At 34.8% G+C, this 9,830-nt stretch overlaps 1 protein-coding gene across 1 annotated transcript in view; it reads left to right on the forward strand.

Annotated features, from left to right (window-relative positions):
• EPHA6 (EPH receptor A6) overlaps positions 1–9,830 on the forward strand; it is a 1,373,534-nt gene that overhangs the window by 1,099,025 nt on the left and 264,679 nt on the right. The gene's annotated exons all lie outside the window — the stretch shown is intronic.

Here is a 9,830-nt window from a genome sequence, read left to right on the forward strand (position 1 = left end):
CTTCTTTTTCTTGTTGTTATTCTTTCTCTTCTGAGCTTCCTGAGTCTGGGTAGCCATCATTAGCCCAGCAGCTTCTCAGGTTTATCCTCGCGCTCAGTGTCTGTCCGTGGTCTATTGGCTCCTGAGGTCTGAGTTCTGGTTTTTTCCAAGGTCAAGCCCCCTGGTGTACCCCCTTGCTTGATCCTCTGCAGGAGGTTCCTTTACAATTCTCAGGGCGCTGCTTCCACAGTCGTATACCCGTCTACACTGGTTCCCCACTCAGGTTTTCAGAGCTTTAGTTCCTGTCTGTGTCTGCCTCCACCCACGCCTCCACCTGTGCCTTTGCTCTCCGCCTGCGCTCTGTGCCCCGTGTCCACTCTCTGCTCCCGCACTCAGATTTTGCTTGCGTTCTTCGGCTTATTGGGGTCCTAATTTTTGCTGCTCTCAGGAACAGGCCCCGGAGCTGCCAATGACTCGATGGGTGCCCCAAACTTGCTCTATTTCTTTTTAGCTGGCTTCAGAGCTATAGATGTTGTGTGTTGAGGGGGTGGGGGTGGGGTGGTTGCTCAGCCCGCGATTTAGTGAGAGCCCTTTATAGCCTGGAAATGTCTCGATTCCACGTACCTTCCACGCTGTGCCCTGTTGTGGGGTTCCTCCGTTCGTCTGGACTTGTTTTTATGTCCCCTTGAGGAGTTTTGTGTTTTGGTTAGGAGAGGTTAAGAGCTGCTTCTTACTCCGCCGCCATCTTAACCCGGAACCTCAATTATCTTTTTAAGTTTAATATAGAAAATTTTAGTACTCATGCTCAACATTGTTAAAGGCCATGAAGATAGAAAGGAAGAAGAAAGTCTCTTGGATATTAGCCAGCCATTTGACTTTTGACTGGCTGCCAGAAAAAAAAAATATTGAGATTCCTCAGTGATGTTTCCAAAGTGACCAACACTCACAGATAGTAAATGGGATGATAATTATGTACAACTTTTCCCCCTTCCAGAAAATAGCTTAGCTAGTTCTTTCCCAAATTATTCATTTGTCAATTAAGGAAAGATAAAATAAATTTTAAAGTGAAATGAATTCCTTTTCATATCCCATATGGAAGAGACATTTTTCACTATTCTGAAGTGACAAAGCTGTACCTCATATTCTTGTATTATAAATTATTATATTAAATTATTATTGAATTATATTAAAATTTTAATTATTTAATACATCTATATGTATTTATTATATCTTATGTTGTGTGTATATACATATTATATTTATAATATTTAATTATTCTTGATCGTGAAATGCTAAAATTAGTTGATTCTTGGATTCTGGCATATTATCTCTAAATCAGAAGCTCTATAACTGCTAATAAAACCCATCAAATTCAAGAAGTCCACGGAAAAGCATCAGTCTCTTCCACTGAAATTACAACTATGCCCAATAATGTTTTATTTTACATAATTCACCTATTAGTTAATAGGATACTACAATAAGTGCTTTAATATAAAAATTTAATATAAATTTAATTAAAAAATCACTCCCTGACAACAAGGAACTTAAAGTTTGCTGAGAAGAAATAGCCTGTTTTCAGAGGCACTGCAATGAGAAAAACACTGAATTTGAAATCCAGGGACCTATGTTAAATCACCTACTACCTATGTGACTGGGCAACCAATCTATCAGCATTCACCTAGAGAATCTAAGGAATCAAAGTAATACAAAAGTAAAATGAGCAATTTAGCATTACACACACACACACACACACACACACACACACACACACACACACACACATATATATATATATATATATATATTTTTTTTTTTTTTACTAGAGGAACTTTAAAAGCAAGAGGAAAAAAATTGGAGGAGAGAGAATATCCAAAGGAGAAGAATTTTGAAATTTCAGGTTATCTGTATGATTACTAGAAGAACAATACAATAGTTAGATAGGTAGACAGACTGACAGAGATAGATAGATAGATAGATAGATAGATAGATAGATAGATAGATAGATAATATATGTATACATACCTATCATGAATGAAGCACATGCATAGTACAAACTGTGCTAAGTACTAGAGATACAAATAAAACCTACATTCAAAAAATTAACATTAAAAAAGGAAACTAGAAAGGGGAAGAGAAGGAAACTTTACGTGCTATAGTATGTTGTGAAAATGACTAAGAAGTAGTGTGGAGCTTAGATTTGAATCAAGATATGCTGAAAACCTACCTTTCAGAGCCATAGGACCAAAAGACAGAGTCCAATACTGTGGGGAAGAAGCAGGGAAAGGGGAGATAGCCATGAAGATAGATTCTGAAAATATAATTGTAGTAAAAGAGAAACAGAAAGTCTGTGCACCATTAATATAATGAATATCAGAGCAGTTATATCAAAGAAAGTAAGAATTTCTTGCTTCTCTGAAAAACTGGAAAATGTTAGGAACAATTAAGATCTAAAGTCATTGGTTCAAATGCTTCACGGTGATGCATAAATTACTAACAAAGCATTTAGTCAGCTTCCTCTCAGAACCACTGATCCCACCTTTCTTAATAGAAGACACCACATTTTAATTACGTAAAGACTAGAACACCAAGGACCCCTCAAAATATGAATCACTGAGGTGTTTGTCACTCATAACTTTTATCATTAAAAGAGTATATAAATGCATACTGGAAAATAACATATTAACCAAGGACCCCCCAAAATGATTTTACAAAGTCCCAGGGGTACACAGAACAACATATTATTAAATCAACTTTATGCTAAGGAAAGATAGAGACTGAAGGCCTTGATCCAGAGCTGAAGTTAAGTAAATAGATAAAGGAATTTTATGTAAATCATTTGGTCTTTCCCATTAACTATATAGATGAGGTTGAATATTCAAAGACTTACTGATTTACCAAAGTCAAAACTCAAATGGAAAAACTTATTTAAAGAAATTAACACCTATCTGCAATAGTAGTCAACATATACTTTGGGAATTGTAACATGGTCCATAACATATTTTTAAAGAATTCTAAGAAAAACCTACAAGTACTGATAAAACATAAAATTCATCTTCCTATGACAGCAATAGAAACTTCATTGCCAAAAATAAAGGAAGAAAATTAATAAATATTCTTAGAGTATGAGATAAAAAGGACAAAAACCTATAGAAATTGTTTTGAACAAGCAGATATCACTTTAAGAGTAAATGGTAATAGCAGGGACACATCATTGGATATGTGGAATATAACCAAAAGTTTTTTGTCTCTGGAAGGAGGCTATAAAACAACTAAGATTCAAGAGTGGAATCAAAAGACTGGCAGGTGGCAACATCCATATGAACTGAACCAACAATATGTTGTCAAAGAGGTATTAAAAGTCTCAGTCATTTATTTATGGAAATGGAAAGTTTTCTGTAAGCAATAGTCATTATCCCCAAAACTTACAGAAGAGCTTTCCTTAAGAATACTGTATTTAGTGATCTATGCAGATTATGCAAAGAAAACAGTAGAAACTGTATAATGCATCAGTGAAGACTGTGAATTCTTAATAACTGCCAAGATACATAGCAAGACAAAATGAATCATGATTTATCTTGGACTGACAGATGACAGATATTACAAACATAGACTCAAAATATCCTTGAAAATTCATCCAATAAATTGTACTGGAACTAGAAAATAAAGTGTATTATTGACCACAATCATATATATATGCATATACATAAATGTGTGCATGTATATACATATATGTGTGTCTATAATAATATTGATCTTTAAAAACTAAGAACACTTTTAATAGAGTTTACCTAATATCCGAGCCCCACAGAAAGTTTTCAAAATGGAAGAATAAAAATAATATCAGAACCAAATAAAGTATATTTCACTTCCCTCATTTTACCTACTTTATGTCCCCTATCTGCCAAAGATTGGAACATATATATCATCAGTCTTCTGAAGTCAAGATTGGTCATTACATTTATGAGAGTTCAGATGTCTTTCAAAGTTGTTGTTCTCCTTTACAGTATTGTAGTCCATCTATAAACTGATCTCTTGGTTCTGCTATGCTTCATTCTGCATCAGTTCATTCCCAGTCTTCCCAATTTTCTCAAGGTGAGATATATATCATCCTCATCATCCTATCTGTTTCAGAATTGTAGGGAGGATGCCTTCAGTGAGCTTACAGAGATGAGCTCTCATCCTAATTCTTTTATTCATTCAGCTACAAAAAGAGTTCTTTTATCCACTTGTTCAGTAGTCCACAGAACATTAAATATGAAAGGAAAATAAGAGGTGATATCTTGTCCCAGAATAAATTCAGTCTGAATTTCATCAAGCACATACAGAAAATGATTGTGCTAATAAGGGTTTCAGTGTCTAAATTAAACTACAGATAGAAATCAAATAGAAAAAAATTTAGTACGTCAAGCCATGAGGTAGGTCACTAACAACAACAAAAAAAACTACCCATGAGAAGACAACTTGTGCAAAAGTATTAAGATGGGAGATGGAATAACGTTTGTGAGAAACAGCAAACAAACTTGGTTGATATATAAAGTATATGAGAAGGAAAATTAGGAAATTATTCTAGAAATGTAGGTTGGTAATCTCAATGGAAATGATGAAAAAATTAGGTATTAAGGAAGCCTACCAGTAGCAGTGTTTATACTACTACAAATTAGCAATTGTCAAAACTATTTGGTGCAGCTAGCTGGCTCAGTGGATAAAGAACAAAGCCTGGAAATGGGAAGTCCTGGGTTCAAATGTGGTCAAAGACACATCCTAGCCATGACCCTGGGCTAGTCACTTAGCCCAAATTGCCTAGCCCTTACCACTCTTTTGCCTTGAAACTAATACTTAGTATAGATTCTAAGACAGAAGGTAAGGGTTTAAAAAAAACTATTTAGTACTGGTTAGAAAATAGAAAAGTTGGCCAATGGAATAGATTAGGTAAACAGGACCACCCAGGAGCTATTGAATTGAATATAAGCAGAATAGTGTTCAGAGGCACTCCATTTGACAAAAAAATTAGGAAAATTGAAAGCAATATGGTAGAAATTATGATTAGACCATATCCTGTATCAGTGTCTTTACTGAATTTCATTGTGCTCTCATCCTTTCATAAGCCCAATATACACATACTACAGAAATTTGAAATTGGCTCTGAGATACAACCAAAGAAGGCAATGAATAAACAGCAGCCAGAGTAAGGAATAGAAAATAAAGATGTTTGACTATGTTGTAAAATCTTGCTGAGGTTAACTGGAACTCAAAGTCATACATTTAAATCAATTCTCAAGTACTGAGACATTTTCATTTATAAAAGGCAAGATGAGAAACTTTATATCAAATATGTGAAAAACTCATTTGTTCTCTATATGATTTGTGTCACCAGTACTTAAAACAATGCCTTGGCACATAGTAGGCACTTAAATGTTTGTTGATGGATTTATTGGAGCTATATTGTTGAGTACAGATACATCCATACCACTACATTCTAACACCAGTTCCAAATACTGAATGGTTTCATGGAAGGGCATTAATTAGTAGCTTTGCTTATGTCAGCATTCCCAAACACAGATGCCATACATGATTAAGGAGCTATTTCCTATCAGAATTGCAAATAGAAGAAAAAGTACAAAGATTTGTTGCTTTATACCCCTTAGAAATGAAGACACTACATATTTAAGGCATAAATTGTAATAAAAAAGGAAAACTATTTTAAAATAATACAGAAAAAAAGAATTGAAGACTGGCTTTTTTATTTTTTTAATATTCAGAATAGGTAAAAATAGCAGGAAACATGGCTTATTTTTGCATGTAGTCCACTATTTTCAATAAAGAGATTTAAAATCATCCACATTTAAGCCATTGCAGAAGTCAAATATTTATTTAATCTGATCTTCCATATATTCTAGGGTTAATATTAAAACAATAGATGTGTTGTCTAATGAGGAGTATAGTCAGTAGACTGCCCAGTGACATAGATTTTACAGAAATGGGAAGTTATTTTCATAACCAAGCCCACTGACCCAGAAAAAAAATAGCCACATACAGGAGTTTTATTTTGATTAAGGTTTTTTCCCTTCCTTAGGAAAGAGAAAATATAAAATTTTCAGCTTAGCTGCTTTTTAAATGAATAGCAATTTCCATAGTGTATTCAATGGCTGAATGTGAAGTAAAATGAGAATTAGTAAGAAAAGAAGAGACTTAATAGAAAGAGAAGAGTAAGGGAGGAAAGGAAGAGATAGTGGAAAGAAATAAAACATATAGATTCTACTGAGGCAAGAATAATGTGTAGTTGGGTACACAAGGAAGAGAGGGAGAGGGCATCATATATTAAAGGAAAAAGAAACCCAAGAGGACAAGAAAAATGTCTAAACAGAATCAAAGTACTACATACACATTCAAAGACAATATTCTCTTCTTCCCTAAGTACTCTTCCTTATTAATAGTAGAAATAAGAACCACAGTCTCAGAAAGACAACAATCAGCCTGCTCCAGAACCAATTATATAATGACCACTACCCTTTAAACCCTAATGAGCCTCACCATGTACATGGCAGAAATATTATTGGAGGAAGAGCATCAAACATTTTGTTTCGAAGTCAACAAAAATAAACACAATATTATTTCATATTCTCTGCACTTTTCAGTTCATTTTTGTGATTGTAATATGTTCTGCCCTAGAATATCATTTTCAAAAGTCTGTCTGTTCCCTTACTATACTTTCATCTTAGTACCTCAAGTCATAAGATGGGTAACTAACCAAAAAGGTCTTCCCGAGAGAACAGGACAACTTATGCAAAGAAACTGAGGTGGGAGATGGACTTTAGTATTTGGGAAACAGCAAGAAGGAAGCTCTGACTGGAACATAAAATGTATGCTGTAGAATAATGGGAAACACACTTTGCTGTAAGTGTAAATTATTCTCAGAAATTAGTCTAGAGAAAAATGGGCATGTAAATCAGTAATGACTGATATTTTTAAGTTGCTTTTGTGGAGAGGTTGAGGGAGTTTCTAACATCTTTTATGTGCCTCTGACAGTTTCTCCTATTTTATATAAGTTGAGTGTTAATCTCTCAAAATCACACTGCCTACATCATCAACTACCTACATGTATATGTAATCTCAACCAATTCCTTTTCCCATATTTATTTTCCTTAGTGCTGTTGCTATTTCTTTTTCATTATAGAGTACATCTTGGACTAATTTAGAAGGCAAATGTAGTAAGTGACTACATTGACCTATATGGTGAAATAATTTCTATTTTTAAAAATCCTTACTGAATTTTTAAATTTTTCATTTGTTTGTGGTCCTTCAATTTTCACTAAATATGGTAATTGTCACAGGCCCAAGGAGATCTAACTGAGGTAAAAAATGTGATCTAGCTTATAAACCAGTTATTTTTCTGCCTCCTGGTATAAAGAGCCAAACAGTTTCCTTTATGTTCAAGCTAGGGTTTCTGACATCCTCCCACCTTCAAATTCCAATTCCAAATCATGAAATGACAGTGAGATATGTTCACCTGGATATTCTGTGGCTACCTCATATCTAAAACTCATCATATCTAATTTGAAAGCTGTCCTTTATCAACATTTTTCCATTTCTCTTAAGGACACCATGATTCCCCCAGAAAACCAAATTCATAACCTCAGAGTTATCTTTGATTCTCCCCTCTTTCTGTAACCCACATTTTCTAATCAATTGTCAAGTTTTATCAATTCTTACTTCCATAGGATCTCAAATTTCTCTTATTTTATCAACACACACCATTTAGACATCACTGCATTGCAGTCTCTCATCACCTGGCCACCTAATTGATGCCTCTGATTTCAATCTCTCCCCTATACAATACATCTTCTACATGACTTTCCAAATAATCTTCCTAATTATATAGTCTGTAAAGATTTGGATCAACCGAAAAAAGACAAAAATATCTCTGAATTCTTTATATTTGGATCCACGAATGACTCAAAGTAAACTTTCCCACAGCTTTGCAACTAACCAGGAGAGAAAGAAAATTATCCTTTCTCTAAGTTACCTGAATGCCAGTTTTTGGAAATAACTTCTCTGATTCATTATGTCTGAGCAAAAGCTGGTATAGAATGAAGTCATTGAGAAGGTCCAGGCAATTGGCTAAGAGGCTAGATCTAAGGAGTAAAATGGAGGAAAGCTAAAAGCAAGGATTGTTGGTCCTAAAGACATGTTCCCATAGAGACTGCATTAGTTCCTTGGCTCAGAGATGGAGCATCTTTCGGAGACTAGACTGCTATAAAGGAGAAAGACACTTGGAGAGAGTGAGTTGAGGCAAGGGAGAGAAAAAATATGACTGGAGACTTTCCAAAAACAGTGGTCTGAGAAAGAATTGCCAACAAGGAGAGCAGGGTCTAAGGATAGAATGTTCTTGGAGATCAGAAGGCAAATGTCAAGGAAGAAGACTAGTTGAGAGAGTAAGTTGAGTCTTGAGACATTTGTCAAAAGATGAATTAAAATAAATTTAAAGAAGTCCATCACTTGGTCAGAGGGCAATATATATTTTGATAAAAGGAATTTTTAAATTTTTTAATCATTTATTAATTTTCATTTTTAACATGGTTACATGCTTCATGCTCCTATTTTCCCCTTCTCCCCTTCTCCCCCCACCCATGGCCAACACACATTTCCACTGGTTTTAACATGTGTCCTTGTTCAAGACCTATTTCCAAATTGTTGTTAGTTGCATTGGTGTGGTATTTTCAAGTCCACATCCCCAATCATGTCCTCCTCAGCCCATGTGTTCAAGCATTTGTTTTTCATATGTGATTCCTCTCCTGCCATCCTTCCTCTGGATGTGGGTGGCATTCTTTACCATAAATCCCTCAGAATTGTCCTGGATCAGAATACAGAAGTCCATTACATTCTATTTTACCACAGTGTATTGGTTTCTGTATACAGTGTTCTTCTGGCTCTGCTCCTTTCGCTCTGCATCAATTCCTGGAGGTCTTTCCAGTTCACCTGGAATTCCTCCAGTTTATTATTCCTTAGAGCACAATAGTATTCCATCACCAGCATATATCACAATTTGTTCAGCCATTCCCCAATTGAAGGACATTCTCTCCTTTTCCAGTTCTTTACCACCACGAAAAGCACAGCTATAAATATTTTCATAAAAGTCTGTTTATCTATGATCTCTTTGGGGTACAAACCCAACAATGCTATGGCTGGATCAAAGGGCAGGCATTCTTTTATAGCCCTTTGAGCATAGTTCCAAATTGCCAGCCAGAATGGTTGGATCATTTCACAACTCCACCAGCAATGCATTAATGTCCCAATTTTGCCACATTGCCTCTAACATTCATTACTCTCCCCTTCTTTCATTTTAGCCAATCTGCTAGGTGTGAGATGATACCTCAGAGTTGTTTTGATTTGCATTTCTCTAATTATTAGAGATTTAGAACACTTTCTCATGTGCTTATTGATACTTTTGATTTCTTTACCTGAAAATTGTCTATTCATGTCTCTTGCCCATTTATCAATTGGGGAATGGCTTAATTTTTAATATAATTGATTTAACTCCTTGTATAGTTGAGTAATTAGACCCCTGACAGAGTTTTTTGTTATAAAGATTTTTTCTCAATTTGTTGTTTCCCTTATGATTTTGACTACATTGTTTTTGTTTGTACAAAAGCTTTTTAGTTTAATATAAACAAAACCATTTAATTTACATTTTGTAATTTTCTCTAACTCTTGCTTGGTTTTAAAATCTTTCCTTTCCCAGAGATCTGACAGGTATACTATTCTGTGTTCACTTAACTTATTTATAGTTTCCTTCTTTATATAAAGTCATTCACCCATTCTGAATTTATCTTGGTGTAGGGTGTAAGATGTTG

Source organism: Gracilinanus agilis, chromosome 3 (genome assembly GCF_016433145.1).
Source record: "Gracilinanus agilis isolate LMUSP501 chromosome 3, AgileGrace, whole genome shotgun sequence".
NCBI classification, from domain to species: Eukaryota; Metazoa; Chordata; class Mammalia; order Didelphimorphia; family Didelphidae; genus Gracilinanus; species Gracilinanus agilis.